Here is an 18,196-nt window from a genome sequence, read left to right as displayed (position 1 = left end):
TCTTTTAATAAAACATTTTATTGATCATTTGTATTGCTTTTATTTCTCAATTTTGCTTACTTCTTCTCTGATCCCTATAATTTAGTTCCCTTGCTAATAATGTGCTAGATCTGCTCTTGCTAACTTCTTAGAAATGCAGTTATCTTGAGTTCCTGCGTTGTCTGAAGAATAGCAACTTCATTTTTGAGGATTTTAACTCTGTGGTGATGTTGCCTGTGTATGCTCTGCATCTCCTTAAATAATGCTTACTGTCAAATGAGCAGGGATAGATTACAGCAATGACAATCATTTGCTTTCTTCCAAAACACTGCTTTTCAGTAACCTCAGTTTTTCTGATTTATGTATTTTCTTATTGGAAAGGCGGATTTGCAGAAAGATAGACAGAAGATCTTTTACTGCTTAGCTCACTCTCCAAGTGGTCACAGCAGCCAGAGCTGAGCCGACCTGAAGAAAGGAGTCTGGAAATCCTCCCAGGTCTCCCATGTGGGTGCAGGGTTCTAAGGACTTGGGCCATCCTCCACTGTTTTTCTAGGCCACAAGCAGGGAGCTGGGTGGGAAGTGGAGCAGGTGGGACAGGAACGGGTGCCCATAGGGAATCCTGCTGATTGCAAGTGAAAATTTAGCCATTGAGCCATCATGCCAGGCCCAGCAAGCTCATTTGTATCAGCTAGGATGGGTTACTTACAATATGCTGTTTTCCAGTTTATGATGACAAGAGAACTAGAAAATAGGCACATGGAGAAGATGCCTTCCAATGTCAGTGTGCTTAAATTCTGGAACAATATTTGGTCTTCCCATGGAAGATTCCGAACTTTGACCATTTAGATGTCTGATGCTAAGCAGCTCAAAGTCATACACTTTGAAACCTAAACTATTGCCGTCAAGTAATCAAGAGTAGTTACAAAAAAAAAAAAAAAAAAAAGTAATGACAAGTGGAACCACCTTTATTTCTTCCCTGTGGTTTCTAAACCTATGTAAACATCCTTGGCTGCATACTACCTGTGCTGTGCCACTGTACCCCAACATTGTAAGACAGTAACCTTCAACCTAGAGCCTATAGAATTCACCATTCTGTCCTTCAACAAATCAGATGGCTGGAGGTAATGACTTGGGGGTTACTCTCCCAGAAACAGTGTTCTTCAGTCCCAAGTGGCATTACTAGGCTCACTGGGGCCCCGAGTGTTGCAAGCTGACTGATCCTATCCCAAGAATGAGTCAGAGGCAGACTCTCCTCAGCTCTGCATGGAGACAAAGGGCCAGGAACTGATCAGGAGTGCACTCAAAGCTTGAAGAAATACCCAGCAGAGAGGAGGCAGGGCAAAATGCTCAAGCTTACCTCAGTTTTCAGAAAGTGCCACTGATTTTGCGGTTTTTAACCTGGTCTAGCAGGAAGCAGCTGCAGCTGGCACTGATAAAAGTGGCAGTTGGTGGGGGAGGCAGCTGTGGCTACAGATTGGGTAGGTGACCCCTAACAAGCAACCCCTCCTCCTGACTGCCTTTAAAGCCCTGGCCTTTGACCCCTGGGCCTGCCTCAGAAAGAAAGCTGTTTGTCTTGTGTGTGAGTGCTTTGGCCGTTTTCCTGTTTTGGTCGTAGTTTCAATATTTTAACATGTGACTTGTACGGTTTCATGGGGATTTCCAGGTTTTATTGTTTGTGTACAATGGAACTTTAAATCATACACACACACACACACACACACACATATACATATATACTTTTTTAAGAGGGGAAATGTTATATTTTTCTGTTTCTATAAGAGATGAATACAATGGTTACTTTTTCTATTGGTAATGATTGAGTTCATCTCTTTCAGAAGGCATTTTCTTTCTCTCCTGAATACTTTAAAATCTGGCCCTTGTGAAGCCCTGCACACCTTGTCTGTTGAGACCCCAGGTTAAACACATCCCCAGGAATCTGTTGAAGCTGCCGTCCTTGTGTCTGCCCCTGAGGGGCCTGGGGAGGAAACATGGTTGTTGATGAGAAGACGTGCTTCTCTTGAACTTGGGCTCCGACAGTAGCCTGCTGTGTTAGAGAATGGGCGCTTACCCCGCTGACACAAAGCAGCTCAGAAGATCCAGGCGGGTTCCTTGACTTTTTGCTTGCTTTCCTACACATTTTTTCTAAATTATTCTAGAGTACACAAATGTCAATGGTAAGAAACACCACTGTACTGGAATAATTAATATATTGCTTCAGCAACGTCCCTGAGCTAAGCAGAGTGTTAGGGGCACAGAGAAGCCAAATTAATTTGTATGACATTTTGAAGTGAATTAAATATTTTGAACATACTTCTTTGACAGCCAGTGTTGTATTTTTCAAATAAACACAAAGCACAATGATTACTCTATATTCAGCATTTTAAAATTCACATATTTAAAGTCATGTGAGCTGCAACTTCCGTGTCAAAATTACTGGCTGCCAAATTTATACCTGTTTCCTCCGCTGTACTTTTTGTTATTTAGAATTTTAAAATTTCTGTAAAGTGGATTTTGTCGACTGTCCTGTGTTCACTGCCTTTATAAAGTGGTACATCATTGTATAATTTCTGTGTGTAACCTGAATGCTTGGGCTCTCAATACAGCATTCATATGAAGCAATAAATATTGATGTTATAAAAAAGAATTTTCATGTGAGCAAAACTAGGATTTACTTTTTAAAAAAATTTTGTGTTTCTATCGGAAAGGCAGATCTAAAGAGAGGAGGAGAGATGAAGAGAAAGCTCTTCCATCTGCTGGTTCACTCCTCAGATGGCCACAGTGCCCGGAGCTGAGCTGAAGACAGGAGTCAAGAGGTCTCTCGGGGTCTCCCATTTGCATACCAGGTTCCAAGGCTTTGGGCTGTTCTCTACTGTCTTCCTTATCTATTAGCAGGGAGCTGGGTGGAGATGGAGGAGCTGAACATTAACTGGTGCCCATATGGGATGGTGATTTGAGGTAGAGAATCCTCCAATTGAGCCATTGTGCTGCCCCTCCAAAACAGGTTTTTTTTTCTTTTTACAGATTTATTTATTTTATTACAAAGTCAGATATACAGAGAGGAGGAGAGACAGAGAGGAAGATCTTCCGTCCGATGATTCACTCCCCAAGTGTGCGCGCCGATCCAAAGCTGGGAACCAGGAACCTCTTCCAGGTCTCCCATGCTGGTGCAGGGTCCCAAAGCATTGGGCCATCCTCGACTGCTTTCCCAGGTCACAAGCAGGGAGCTGGATGAGAAGTGGAGCTGCCGGGATTAGAACCGGCACCCTTATGGGATCCCGGGGCGTTCAAGGCAAGGACTTTAGCCGCTAGGCCATGCCGCTGGGCCCCCAAAACAGGATTTATTAAAGACAGAAACCTCCTGACATAGAAGTTAGGAAGGAGGTGCTCTAACGTGGAAAGGTCCCTACATGGGAGCTCTCAGCAGGCAGGTCAGGTTCCCAATTGTGTGTGCCTGTTGGGCCATGTGATGGTGCTTGAGTTCCCTCATTGATGGAATGCGAGCAGCGAGGCCTATCACCAGGGCTGAGAGCCTATGGCAGAACTGCAGGGTCTACACACCCTTTCTTACCTCTCTCCCCTAGCTAGGAGGTTCCTGGTCTGCTGGAAGTGAGAAAAGCAAGTGTGCACTATGTCTGTGGTGCTAAGTGCATCCTTGTACTAAACTCATGCAGCACAGAATAATTCAGAAGTTTGTCTCCTGGGAAACTAGATCCGGTTCAGAAAAAAGAGTAACTGAGATATCTTTTGCAAGTCTTTATTCACAGAGATCGGAGAAATGAACACAGGAATGCCACAGCTCCCCTAGTGGTGGCTCACTGGACTGGCTGAGCATCCAGCCTGTCCTTTACAGACACCAGTGGCATGCAGTCCAGGAGCTGTGTGGCAGTTCATGGACCCGTTGACTGGCAGAACATGTGCCAGGTGCCTGGCCTGCTGGCTTGCCAAAGTGGCACAGACAAGGGAGCTAATGGCATGGGAATTTGGTATATTCACCTTCCCAACATAGAGACACCACAGAATTTTGGAAATTCTACGTGATATATAAGTCTACATAAGGACAGTCTATATTTCGAAGCAAGAAGTATCTATGCCATAACATAGAACTGATTGTCTCCTCTAACACAGAGATTGTTTTCTTCTTCCCAATTAGCATCTTTACTTCCTCAATGATGACAACGGGTTATTTGCAATGAAGAACCAGTCCTCTTCAAAGTAAGAGAAGGTAGCCTTCTGCAGAGATTGGCAGTGATCTGGTTAGACTCCCTTGGAGATCAAGCAGTGATGTCTTTTTGAGACCTAAATGCTTTCATTTGGCCTGGCCTTTGGTTATTGAAGATGACCTCAAAGACAAACTTACATCTGCTATGGCAACTGTCCCTGGGTGTTATCACTAAGAATGTAGGATTTAGACAGAAAGTGGGCCCTAGGATTTGTCAAGGGAGTCCAAAAAGGTTTGGACCCTTGAGTTCATTCAGATGAACCTTAAAGGTAGGGAGGGCACCCCTCCATCTTGCTGCATCCTGGGCACTCCTGCCCTTTGCTGTGAAAGCCCTGGCGAAGTGACTCTCAGGTAAGCCACTTATTTGGGGAACTATGCCTCTATGCTTTCTCCTTTCCTGGTCACAAGAAAATGAAAGTTTCTACTGAGCAAGCTGATGTTGATTGTTAAGACTCCAAGGGAAGGAAACATTGCAGCCCGCTAACTCTGGTGACAAGCTGTGGGAAAGGAAGAGGTAAAAGGCATTTATTGTAGCCACGAATATTCCCCAGGGCCCCCATACTCACCAAGAGTAGACCAATGTGTCCAGTGTGGGACCATCCTGCAGAGGCAGTAATGAGCAACACCATCATTTGGAAGATTTTGTGATCCCAAAAGACAGCAGCATCTGTGCAGAACACTGAGTGGGTGCACGTTAGGATGGAGGTGCTGCCCTGCCTCCCAGTCTAATGAACCCCTGCCAGCTCCTTTCATTGATCCAGTTTGCAGATCTGCTTCTAAAAGCTCAGTTCTTGTCCCTGTTGAGACCATCCAGGCCTGCTGAGGTCTTGGCCACACTGTGCAGTGGGTGGCATCAACATTACCAATCCACTTCATAATTGATTAAGAGATCACCAAAGGGGAGCATCCGACCTGTAAGTTCCCTCCCAACAAGAAGGGATCAGAGAATGCTTATAATCCCAAACCCTTCCTCAAACCTTTGTTGTCTTTCTCTCCCCCTCCCCTTTTCAGAGGCACCCCACCTCCTGGCTTTCTCTTGGGAGGTGCTTTCCTCTTCCCTCTCCCTTCCCTGCTCACCTGGTTTCTTCACAAATAAACTTTTCTGTCTGCAACAGATTGCTGGCCTTTTATATCTACACTAAACTGAGGAAAGAACCCACCAGGCTTTTCTGGTAACACCTGTGCCAAAGCAAAACAACAAGAAATAGGTTTGAGGTAAATTAAAGGTTAAATGCATTGCCAGATGAGGGGGTGGCAGACCTATCCATCTCTAAAACTGCTTCCCTGATAGACAGGGTGTTTTACAGATTTAGAGGAGGCTACAATGGAGAGGGAGTTACTGTATGCCAGAGGGGACCTGCTGTGCACCTCAGGGGACCTGCTCTGCATGTGAGGGGGGCTGATCTGCACCTAGGCAGCTGATCTGCACCTAAGGAGAGCTGGGCTGCACCCAGGGAGACCTGCTGTGCACCTGAGGGGACCTGGGCTGCACTTGGGGAGATCTGCTGTGCACCTGAGGGGAGCTGAACTGTGTCTGAGGGAAGCAGGTCTGGTCTGAGGGGAGCTGCCCTGAGCCGAAGGAGAGCTGGTCTGCACCTGAGGAGAGCTGGGCAGTGTCTGAGGGGAGCTGGTCTGGGCCTGAGGGGTGCTGGTCTATGACTGAGGTGAGTTGGTTTGTGGCTGAGGGAAGGTGGTCTGCACTTGAGGAAAGTTTGTCTGCACCTGTAGGGAGCTGATCCTGTCCTGAGCTTGGGGCTTGTCCTGAGCATTTGAGCCATTCTGCCCAGGCTTTCCTGTCTCTGCTCTCTCCAGTACAGACATTCCGGCTGGTTTCCCTCCACTGTCCCATGCTTTGAGCCAGCATGTAGTTACACTTTTCTCACAACCATTTTTAAGGGCCTTTCTGGTGATCTACACAGTGCTCCCTAGTCTTTCACCATTTTGGATCTCATTTACCAGTCCTCTAACCTGAGTACCCATCCACTGTTTCTCTGCTGTTTGCAGGGCTGGCCCAGTAGTCAGGAAGCAAGGAGCCTGTCTTTCTTGCAGGTCTTAATGAGCCCTGAGGCCCTGGGCTGGAAGTGATGGGCTGTACGCTCAACAAGCAGAATCTGGGAGAGGAGTCCTTTTTGCCATACGGTGATGAAGTATAGGAGTATAAGATGCCAGACACAGATCCTCAGGAACTGACCCAGGGTTCCACAGCAGGGAGGTCTGCCCAGCCACTTCTGCTACATGTAAGAGATTTTAGAGGATTTGTTTTACGAATTTCCCAAATAAGAATTTCTTTCCTCTAACTAGTTATAAGACGCAACTCTGCCCAGATTTTCCCAAAAGTGTTTACCACCCATAGGCACACTTGGAATCTGTAGATAGTATTTTCTTGGTCTTTGAAAAGTTCTAGAGCTTGATTGAAAGGATACAATCCACAGAGCTGGGTCAAACAATTGATAGGCAATGCATATGGATTGGCTGTTACGGCCAATCATGGTATAGGCATTCTGTCTCTTTCCCTGAGATAGGATGGATTTGTAGTTAAAACTCTCACCCCATCATGTGCTGGCGCTTCCCTGACATCTGGACTGACCTGGAATACTAGACTAGTGTTCAATAGTGCCTAATAACACCTAACCAGCTGTGGTCGGATGCCTCCTTCCCTTCCCATAGGGAACTAGCTGGAGCCACACAGTTGTTTATTGCTAAAATTAAGCAGTGTTTTTTTTAAACAATATGACCTGATACTTTAAAATTCCTGAGTCTGTTAACCATCTCTTAATTTTCTGACTACAAAGGTCTCTAACATGGCCCTCTATGTGCTTGTTTTTGCCTTGCTGTTGCCATGTTGTCCTGGTCCTGTTGGGTGCTTCAGCTATTCAATGAATTGCTCTCTGGATCCCAGAAGGAGAACTTCCCCCTGGGGAGGCGCTCCCTGCCTGGGATTACTCTAGGTCAGGGAGATTGTAGTGTCATCAGCTTCCCATGCTTCAGAGCTCCAACAAGGACACTCAGCACTGTGTGACCCAGCAGGTCATTTTTGTCAGCTTCCTGCTCACTCCCCTCATCCTCACTTATCAGGCTTGCAGAGGGAGCTCCTTGGTGGATGGTCCTGGTCCTGCTGTCATTCAGCAGCAGCCTTTCTCAGGGATGCTGGCCCCGTTCTCCATGCCAAGCAGCCACGGCTGTGCACCTGCTGCTGTGAGCACAGGCCGAGGAAGGCTGCTTTGCTTCCTAAGTGGAACCTCCATTCTCAGCTGTGGCTGATTTAAAGATATGTCCTCTACATCCAGCAGTCAGCATATGTCAGGAGATCTGGATGGGAGGCATGGTGAGTGTTAGGTTCCCATAAAATCCTATAGTATAATCAGAGGTGGGGACAAGACCTGGGCCTGCCTCACACTGCCATGGGCTTAAACCAGGAAAACTGTTTTGGCACAACCACAGCTTTGCTTTGCCAACCTTTCCCAAACCCTTTCACAAGGCTGCAAGGAACCATGCTAGCTTATTGTTGTCCTACAGAACAACTGCTTGCATAGCCTGGCTACGGGATGGGGTGGAAGACAACACCCTTGCAGAGGCAGGTGGGGAAGGCGTCCTTTGACCCAGTGCAGATTGACCTGTAGTCCTAAACTCAACATGGGCTAAGCATGTGCGCTACGGAGGCCCTCTTTTCTTTCTGGTCGTGGCCTAGAGGGAACAGAGCCTGGCAACCTTTCCAGGATGAAGATCTGGGAGTGTAGGGAGGACAGATTAGGGGGCAGGTTAACAACGTTAGTGCACACTGGTGAAATCACTGAGGGTGTCACTGAGGAGCAGCCGGGGGGGCTGGGCACAATTGCTGAGCTTCCTTGGAGCGCATGCAGGATCCCCGGGCACCTGCCTCCAGGCCGAACCTGCTGGCTGTGATGCCAAAACCACTGGGGAATGCACAGTGCCCTTCTGTATTCTGAGTCAAGAAATAAGGTCAGGGAGTAGGAGGCAGGGCAGGTCTGGAAGCCAATACTGCCCACTAGTCTCACTTCACTAATCAGAACATAACTGAAACATCTAAAGGAGCAGATTTTGAATGAAACTTAAGGGGAGAGCCTGGTGCAGTGGCCTAGTGGCCAAAATTCTTTGCCTTGAACACCCTGGGTTCCCATATGGGTGCCAGTTATAACCCCAGCAGCCCCACTTCCTATCCAGCTCCCTGCTTGTGGCCTGGGAAGGCAGTTGAGGATGGCTCAAAGCCTTGGGACGCTGCACCTGTGTGCAAGCCCTAGAGGAATTTCCTGGCTCCTGGCTTCGGATCGACTCAACACTGGCTGTTGCAGTCACTCGGGGAATGAATCATCAGATGAAAGGCCTCTCCTCCTCTCTGTATATCTGACTTTGCAATAAGGATAAATAAATCTTAACAAAAATAAAGTTAAGGGGAAATTTTTCTCAAACAAGAAAAAAATAGTTTCTGAGCTGATGTGGGGTGCTCACTAGCTGGGTCCCAGCAAAAGTCAAGTTTCTGCTCCCTTCAACTAATGAGATAGTGACTGCCATGGCTTCTGCACACCCAGGCTGTTCCCCAGAGATAGGCTCAGGAGTTTGGAAGCAAAAGCACCAGGTTGTTTTTGTCTCCCTTGTATCTGGGTGAGAGCCCCCAAGAGCCACATTCTACACTCCGGCCACAAACAGGTGACATAAGGTGTAAGGATGGGAAGACTGGACCCCGAGACAATGGCCACAGTGTGTGCAGAGCCCAGTCTGACAGCGTTTGAGAAGAGATTCACTCCTGGAGAACTCTCCCTTCCCCTGCCATTGTCGATCTTTGGCTGATGTGTCAAGGAAGAATAAACAGTCACAGAGGCAACCAAAGTGTTTCCTCTTCCTCTTCCTTCCTGGTAAATCTCACTCAGACAGAACCCCAGTGCCCCCTCCCTCCAGTCTTCATCAAAAGCCACGAGGAGGGTTATCTTCCCCTTTCTCCCTTAGAATGTTTCCACACCTGTAACATCCACTTACAGGTCTAGGAATTTCCTCTGTATTTCATTCCGAGCAGTGTGCTAAAACTTGGAAGCCACCATTTTTGCAAGGGAGACCCTGATCCAGTCTCTCTTCAGCTACCACTTCCTTGATACAAACCGTTCTTTGTTTTTATTTCTCCTTTCCCCTTCTCATGAAAAATTTTTGTACTTCCCTGAATAGTTCCTGAGTTGATTTCTCATTCCAGCCAGCAGTCATTTTTAGTTTCTTTGTAATATCCAGCCAGCTCTTAAGTATGAAACTCACCTTTACAAGCCCTTGTGCCACTGGAACTTCTGCATCCTGTCTGGAGTATTCCTTCATCTGGTCTCTATGTACCTAGAAATGCAGAAAGGCTTTCTGCTTTTTCCTGTTGAATTTCAAATGTTTTGGAGACATTTTTTCTTTTTTGAATTTATTTTTATTCATTTGAAAGGCAGAAAGACAGAGAATATTTCTGCTCTGCTATTTGAATTCCCAAATGTTTGCAGCAGCTGAAACTGGGCCATGTGAAGCCAGGAACCCAGAAGGCAGTTTGGGGCAGATGACAGGATGCAAGCACCTGAGCTGTTGCTGCTGCTTCCAGGGTGTGCATCAGCAAGTAGCTAGAATCAGAGCCAGAGCTGGGACTTGAACCCAAGCCCTCTGGTGCGAGATGCACCAACCCCTTGCTAGGACTTTACTCCTTAAGGAGACAGAATGTGTCTGTAGAAAAACAAACACAGCGAGACCACAGAAGTGCAGGAAGTTGAGGATGGTGGCCATTCCAAATGCCACCTGGGGTTGAGTAATTCCAGGAAGTTGAGGATGGCTACAGGAAATGAAACCCAGAAGTGATGGCAGCTCAAAAGACAGTAAGAGTAGGGGGCAACTGAAGAACCTGGAGAATTCTGGGGAAAGTCAAGGGGGATAAGCAGGAGGAGACACTGAGGAGTGGGCTACAGGCAGCAGAAGTGTGGAGGGTTTGGGGTCACTCTGTGTAATGCTGAAGTGCTCTCCCTCTGCTAGCATGAAGGAGGGGCTCCATTTTCCCAGGTCTTTTGGTGACTCACTCTCAAAGGCAGTAAGAATAAAAGGCTGGTCGTGGGGTTACTGCAGTTTTTCTGCCATCACCCCTTGGATCTATTTGCTCATCTTCCTTCCTTAGGAAATGCAGACAGCACACTCCTTCCTAGGCCCCGTTGACAACCCTTCCTTTGCCTGCAGACAAAGCTGCTTGGTTCCTGCTGGTTTTTTTTGGTTCTCTAAGGTATAGCTCACCCTTCACCCGTCCTGCAGCCAGCTAGTTCATTGCCAACCAGTTAGCCCATTAACCTGACACAACCACTGCTCTGCTAGTTGGCCAGCTTCAACTCACTCTGTAGCCAGTTCTCTGGAAAGTCTGGTGTTCAGTTAGCTAACAAATCCATCTGCCCGTTACCAGAAATATGTTCAGCAGGATCATGGATGAACGTTTTCAGGAGTGGATCCTTGTGAATCCCATCCAACTTTCTAACATGGGATGATAAGCTTCCTGGTTCCCATCTAGAACAGGTATTCATTTTTTTTTAAAGATTTATTATTTTTATTACAAAGTCAGATATACAGAGAGGAGGAGAGACAGAAAGGAAGATCTTCTGTCCGATGATTCACTCCCCAAGTGAGCCGCAACGGGCTGGTGCACGCAGATCCGATGCTGGGAACCTGGAACCTCTTCCGGGTCTCCCATGTGGGTGCAGGGTCCCAAAGCTTTGGGCTGTCTTCGACTGCTTTCCCAGGCCACAGGCAGGGAGCTGGATGGGAAGTGGAGCTGCCGGGATTAGAACCGGCGCCCATATGGGATCCCGGGACGTTCATGGCGAGGACTTAAGCCGTTAGGCCACGCCGCTGGGCCCTAGAACAGGTATTCTTACAGTCCTGTAACAACTCCACTGCTGGGCTGGCGTCATTGCTGGGAGTCCTGGAGAATGGATAAGGTCCTAAATCTCCATGAAAATGTGGTTTCTTAGTTGTTGATTCTGCAAATATGGTGCCTATCCCAAACACCAACTGGGCTTGAGTAATGAGCCGGCTGCAGCTCCCCTTCCCCTCAGAGCGCTGCATCCTCTTGTGTGCACACTGCCACAGGTGTGACAAAAGTTCTGATGAGGGCCACACCAGCTAGTTTAATAGCTGCTTTGTGATCAATCAATAAATATTTGTCTTTGTGAACAACTCTTCTAAAGTGACAAAACACAATTCCCTTTTGATACAATAACTCTTAAATAATAAGGAATCCATAAACTGACCAGGAGGGGTTGAATCCAATATTTCTTGATATATAAAAAAGGAATTCAATGATGAGCTATAAGCTGCAATCCTACATTAGTACAGCTTGAATACGGACTATATTTGGATGGTGAGGTTCTTTTAATAAAGAAATTTCCAAGATTGCAGCATTAGGAACCCCTCCCTCCTCATTTTCAAGGTCACACCTTGACCTTCAATGCTGTCTATGCTTACACATCCACATGCACGACTCTGGCATCTTCTCCAGCTCTCTCCATCTTGGTAGAGTCCTCCATGGTTAATTGGGAAGTTTGGTCGGGCCCAGCTAATTACCTCCTCCATGGCAGCTGCAGGGCCAGATGCCACATCTGCAACATGCTTCGCTTAACTTCCCAGGCCAGCCTGGACACTAAGAACTGTTATTATTATTTTATTGTATTTCCATTTATGCTATGACTTTTTTCATAATGTGTTCTTACCTTAAATATTTGGCTTAATTCATTTTAGGGCTTAAATTATATTCTCAAACAATCATGTGGTTTCCTTTTTCACTTTATTTTCATCAAGCTTCAATATCAAGATTACTCTAGCCTCCAGTTGTTTTTGTCGTTGTTGTTGTGTTTTAGCAAGTAATTTAGGAGCTCCTGGCTAAGGAGCAGCTCAGCTCTGATCATTGTGCTCACTTGGGGAGTGAACTCGTAGATGAAGATCTTTTTCTTTGTCGCTCCTTCTTACTGTAAATCTGCCTTTCCAATAAGATAAAAAAAAGAAAAATCTTTAAACAGAAAGTGCAGGTTCTTTCTGCCTTAATTTTCAATATCATGCGCCCCCTGGTGGCCTCCCTGCTCAGCCCTGGTGCTCCGCTGTGCAGCAGCAGAGCCGCCACCTAGGCTCCGAGTGGTACACACAGCTAACATCCTTTTCAAATTGTGGCTATTGAGGTATTACCTTTTTCTTTTCCCTCAAATTAACAATGGTGATATGTGATTTCCCAAAATAGGATCCACCTAAGATTATGGAAAAATATTATGGACTTAATACTGTAATGTGACGTATTATTTTAGGGATTTTTAAAGATGTATTTATTTTACTTGAAGGAGTAGAAGAGACAGAGACCTCTCACCCACCGGTTTGTATCTCAAATGCCCACTCCAGCCAGAGGCGGGGCAGTCTGTGTGTAGGGGCACAAGCACTTGGCCATGCTCTGCTGCCTCCCCAGGCCAGAAGCAGGGCGCTGGGTTGAAGGTAGAGCAGTTGGAGCATGAGTCGGCACTCCCACGGGATGCCAGTGGCACAGGCAGAGGATTACCCCGACACACCAGCCACCAGCCTTTACCTTAGTTTTAAATCTTTGACATCAGGGCACGCTACTTTCTCAATCCAAACTGCCTGTGTTTTCTGCATCTTGTTCACATTTTCAGAATTGTATTTAATCCACTTAGAGATTCTTTCCTAAAAGTCATATTTGGAATTGTGAGTTCTAGGACTGTAGAAATTTTTACATTTACTAATTCATAGTTTTAAAGCTATTTTTCCCCTGAGCTGTAGGCAGCTTCCTGCATTGCCTTGTACACTGAGAAGAAACAAGCTCTAAAGCCATGGGACACAGAAAGAACCTAAGAGTGTATTATTAAGTGAAAAAAGCCAATCTGAAAAGCATATATGTTATATACTCCAACACCATACCATCCTGGGGAAAGTGAAACTATGGAAATAGCAAAAAGCTCAGTGTTAGCCAAAGGTTGGGGACATAAAGATGAGTCAGCATTCAGAGAGATTCAGAGGGCACTGGAACTTCTCTGTGAGATAACACCAGGCTCCCTATATGTGCTTTTCCAAACCCATAGAACACACAGCACAAGCGTGACTCATTGAGTGGGACAAATGCAGGAGTCTGGCTGAAGACACTGCTGCCACTTTTGTTAGAGGATGCCTGTGCAGGGGTGGGAAAAACAAGAGCTCCATTTCCTTTTGCTTCCTTTTGTTGTGACCTAACAGTTCCATTCCCAGTCCCATTGACCCCAACGAATCTGTTGGGGAAACTCCTGAGTGCCCAGGTAAACATCCACTTGCACTTGCCCAGCACCGTGCAGCAAGTCCTTCACAGCCTTAAGTCAGAAGGGTGGCTTTCACAGCAGTTGCTTTTAAAGAGCTTAATATGAAATGCAGGTGTGTCTTTTAATTGCCTTTTAAATTTACTAATGTTTTTCAAAGGCATGTGTATTTGAAAGGCAGGATTGTAGAGAGAAGCCTTCCATCTCCTGGTTGACTCCCTTAATGGCCACAATGATCAGGACTGAGCTAGACCAAAGCCAGGAACCTCGAGCTTCCTCACTGTCTCCCACACGGCTGCAGGGCCCCAAGCACTTGGGCTGGCCTCTGCTGCTTTCCAAAGCACATTATAAGGGTGCTGTATTGAAAGTGGAGCAGTCAGGGTCCAAACTGGTGCCAATATGGGATGTTAGCACTGCAGGTGACAGCTTAACCTTCTACATGACTATAACAGTGGCCCCTTACTTTTCCCCTTCTTTGAGGTTTATTTATGCATTTGTTTATTTATTTCTGAGCCAGGGCTACAGAGAGAAAGAGACAAAGAGAAACATAGATCTTTCATCCACTGGTTGATGGTTACCACAGTTAAAGGAAGTGGGTGGACACCACAGTGACCTCAGCCAGAGATCTGGCACACCCTGAAGGCAGCCAAGGCCATGTATGGGCCAATGATGGACAAAGGTGAACATTTCTTGCCCTATCAGGTCCCAAGCAGGACTGATGCCAGCACCCATGGCAGAGGGGCATAAAACCTTTGTCTGCTACCCAGCTTGTCTTTCCCACTAGCTGTTCCTTCCTCTCCTGCTCATTCTTCCGCAGCGTGGGGAAAGGCCCAGGAAGGACTTCTCTTTGCTTTATAAATGCCTGTTTGTACTCGGCTGGCTTTTTCTTTCTTGGGTGTTTGGCATAGCTAACACTAGTTTACTCCCAAATGGCCACACTGGCCTTAGGTAGGCCAGAGCAATGCAGGAGGCAGGAGTTTCATCTGTATATTCCAAGTGAGCTCAGAGACTTCAAGCACTTGGCCCATCTTCTGTTGTTTCTCCTGGCAGATCAGCAGGGAGCTGGGCCGAGATGGACCAGCCAGGATTCAAAGTTGTGCCCACATGGGATGCAGACACCTACACGGGCTTAATCCACTCTCGCACAACCCTGGTTCTTGGTGTTTTCCTAATACTTTACTAGTTCCTTATCCATGTATATTAGGCCTTGTATGCTTAAATGCTTATACAGAAGGAAGGAAGTTCTTTTTATATATAAATTTTCTTTTTGATGTTTACATAGTTGACAAGGATGCACACTCATGAGGGTCACTGATTAGGGTGTAGAGGGTCGAGGCTTGGGGGAAGATGGTGGGTACAAATGCTTGCAATTTTTCTTTTCTTTCATTATTTTCTCCTGTATCTAGGAGGGGATGGGTGTGTGTGTGTGTGTGTGCGTGTGTGTGTGTGTGTGTGTGTGTGTGTGTGAAACTTCATCAGTACACAGGGATGGGGCATTTTTACTTACTGTCATCTTAGAAACCCTGATATGAAGAAGAATGCTCTGAGGGTATTGCTTGAGTAGCTTTGAGAGTTCTGAAATGCTGTTGGTTTTGTTGCTCCAAGGTTGAGAAAATCCTTCCAATAGCCATTGACCCACCCAGACACTTGCTGCCACAGCTCAGCCAAAAGAGTTGTCCAGCCTGCTCTGTTCTCCATCTTCTTCAATGGCACTTGCCATCCTCTTCAGCTAGAATGAGCTGGCTATTTTGTCCCCTCTATGCACCTGGGCATGCTGTCCCCTGCAAAGGCATCAGCACTTGAAGGTTGGGACACTTGTTTTCCAGGATCAGGCCACAAATCCTATGATTCCCCATGTGGCCAGAGTTTTGAGCCATGTGATCTACTTTGAGATTTCCCCCAAGAAATTTCACCCGGAATGACCCCAGATTTGATTGTTGCAAATGTGCCAACAAGTAAAAGGTCTGGTTCAGCAGCCTCATGCATCAGACTGCACACACCAGTGATTGTAGTTGCCGGGTCAGTTCCATTCCCAGTCCCATGTCCCATGTAAACTAATGGGTGTTGTGGTCCAGCCCAACCCAGCATGCAACAGACGTGGCCTTTATCCAAGCCAGCAGAACTTTAGTCTTCTTTGGGTGACTCCCCAAAATCCCCACCAGGCCCGCCCCTGCCCTGGTTCCTGAGAGAACCAGCATAAACAGTGGACTAGTCTGGGGCACACCACATCCCAATCAGGCTTTCATATACACCTATGGGTGTTGCAGCTTAGCTAAGACCTCCCCACCCCACAATCCAGTCCACACGCATGCCAATTTCCTGTTGATGCCTTGTCCAGCCTGGCCCGCCCACAGCCCTGGCTCTGATGTCTACCAACAGGAGCTGAGGCCCAATAGAGGAGTGTTCAGTTTCCCTACTAGGCCCACCCTCAAGCCTGGCTCTTGCACTTTCCAGGGTTATTGTGGTCCAGTCTGACATGACTTAACCCTGTCCCAGCACTTGCCAGTGGATGCTGTGGCAAAACCTAGCCAGTTGGCTCTTATCCTGGCTCTTGCACGTGCCAGAAGATGCAGTTGTCTAGCTTAGCCTGGCCCACCCCCAAGGTCCACTCACAGGCACAGCCTGGACCATCCCAGTCTCAGCTGTTACACTTCCCAGTGGGAGCAATGGTCTGGGTTCTTTCATGTGCCAGTGGGTGCTGTGGCCCCATCTGATATGATCTGCCTCACCTCAGCATTCACCAGTGGTTCCTGCAGCCTGGCTCTACCTGTTCTGCCCCCAGTCTCAGTGCACACTGGAAGGTCCTGCAGCCTAGCCCAGCCTGGCCAGCACCCAGTCTGAGCCCTAATGTGAACTTGCATGTGTTGCATCCCATCTTGACTATTGCACCAGCCAGCAGGTGCTGCAGCCTAGACCACCTGACCTATTCCTAACTCCAGTTCCCTTGAGTGTTAGTGAGTTCCATGATACTGGCTAGTTTGGCTCATTACCACCCACGGAACTTGAGCAAACCAGTGGGTATTGCTGTCCTTCAGGGGAGAGCCCACATATTCCCCAGAGAATCTGCCCCAAAAGCAGTTCTCTCAGGTTCCAGTTAGTGTAATAGCTCAGCCTAACATGACCCATCCCCTGCTCTGACACTTACTGGTGGGTACTGTGGTCTAGCCCTGCCAGGCAGGCCCACTTTCATGTGCATTGGAGGGTAACGGTTCATGCTAACTCACCCAGCTCAGGCGTTTTACATGAGTGAGTGCACTGATTTTATCCAGAATGGTCCTCTAGTTTCCCACCTCCAAATCATTCAGAGTCCGTTCCCTCACTTGCCTGCAAGTACAAGTGGCCTGGTTGATGGAAGTCTCCCAGAAGCCATCCCCCATCTGTAACATACTTCCTCAGCAACTCCCCCATACACCCCATAGCTCCTTCCTTGAGCAAGCTGCAGTCCCTGCGTGCACCAGCACATGGGTTCCTGGGCCCTGGCTTCCAGTGGGGTGGTGTGCTGGCCTGGAGTCCTGCCCACCCACCAGCACCCAAGCACACCCATGGGTTCCCATTCTGGTCTACAAGCATGCCAAGCCAGCAGGCCAGCCTAAGGCCTCACCTAGAGGCCAAGCATGTGTGCAAGTCCTCAGCCTGCTCTGCTGGATGTAGTGAGAGAAAAGGGAAAAAATTCTAAGGCATTTGCACTGATTCCGGTTGTGTGACCTCCTCAAAGGAGCAATGGCAGGAGAACTGGTTAAGTCAGAAGACTTGCAATGGGCGTCCCTCAGCAACTGCTCTCTGTGCTTCCACAGAACTCCAAGTGTCCTTGATCATCGGGCGTGGAGCATCAGCTGCAGCAGCTGCAGTCTTACAGACACCTGGACAACCAGAGAGCTCAGTAACCAACTTCCCCCCAGCCCAGTAGCTGGTAGAAGGTAGCAGCAGTGGGATTCCCACTCCAGTTTTTATCCAGATGCTCTCTGCTTCCCGCCCCTCATGAATTCTGGGAGGTACCTCCTCTTGTGGGTGAATAAGAAGCTAGTGCAGAATGTCTTACTGCCTGGGAGGACTTGGGGAAAAGGTAGTGTCAGCCTGGATCCTACCAGGGCCAGCCATGGAAAGTACGTTCCCTGGATCATCTCATCTAGAATCCATGAGCTAAAGCTGAGAGGTTCTGCTGACGTTAGAAAGTTGTGACAGTCTCATGACATAAGGACCATCCTTGACCATGCCAGTTATAAGATAAACTGGCTGTAAAACTCAGCTTGTGAAATTCACACGCAGGTCTCTGAAACCATCTCCTTTGCTGGCCACCAGGGGGAGCGTTTGTCTGAGGAATGCCTGACTGGAGCCCTTCCTAACTGGCTCCCTGCACAACGGAAGCCTCTGCGTTTGTCATTCACTGTTGGAAGGGTCAGTGTGCTGCAAGTTCTGCTTACTGTGAGTGCACTCAGCGTCACTGTCACATGGCGAGGAAGAAAGCTGGAATTTCGTTGCTTCTGGAGCAAGCGCTACAAATTAGCACTAAAAAATGGTTCATGCCCTGATGCTGCACTGAAAACCCTTTAAAAAAGTGAAGTCAGAAACCCTGCGGCATTTTGGCAGGCTAGAACTTAGTAGAGTTGAACGCACCTGTGATCAATTGCAGGCTCACTGAGGCTTCCAGGGAATGATTATTAACATTTCCCTTCAAGTTAGTGCTCAGCTTAAGACTTAGACAAGG

The 18,196-nt window shown here is 47.4% G+C and overlaps 1 pseudogene; it reads right to left on the bottom strand.

Annotated features, from left to right (window-relative positions):
• LOC131478874 (cyclin-dependent kinase 1-like) overlaps window positions 1-12,889 on the bottom strand; it is a 42,710-nt pseudogene extending 29,821 nt beyond the window's left edge.
• Window positions 12,890-18,196: the final 5,307 nt, after the last annotated feature.

The sequence above is a fragment of the Ochotona princeps genome, unplaced genomic scaffold, assembly GCF_030435755.1.
Source record: "Ochotona princeps isolate mOchPri1 unplaced genomic scaffold, mOchPri1.hap1 HAP1_SCAFFOLD_849, whole genome shotgun sequence".
Lineage (NCBI taxonomy): Eukaryota > Metazoa > Chordata > Mammalia > Lagomorpha > Ochotonidae > Ochotona > Ochotona princeps.
The sequence above is the reverse complement of the archived record's forward strand: the minus strand, read 5'-3'. Positions and strand labels throughout refer to the sequence as shown.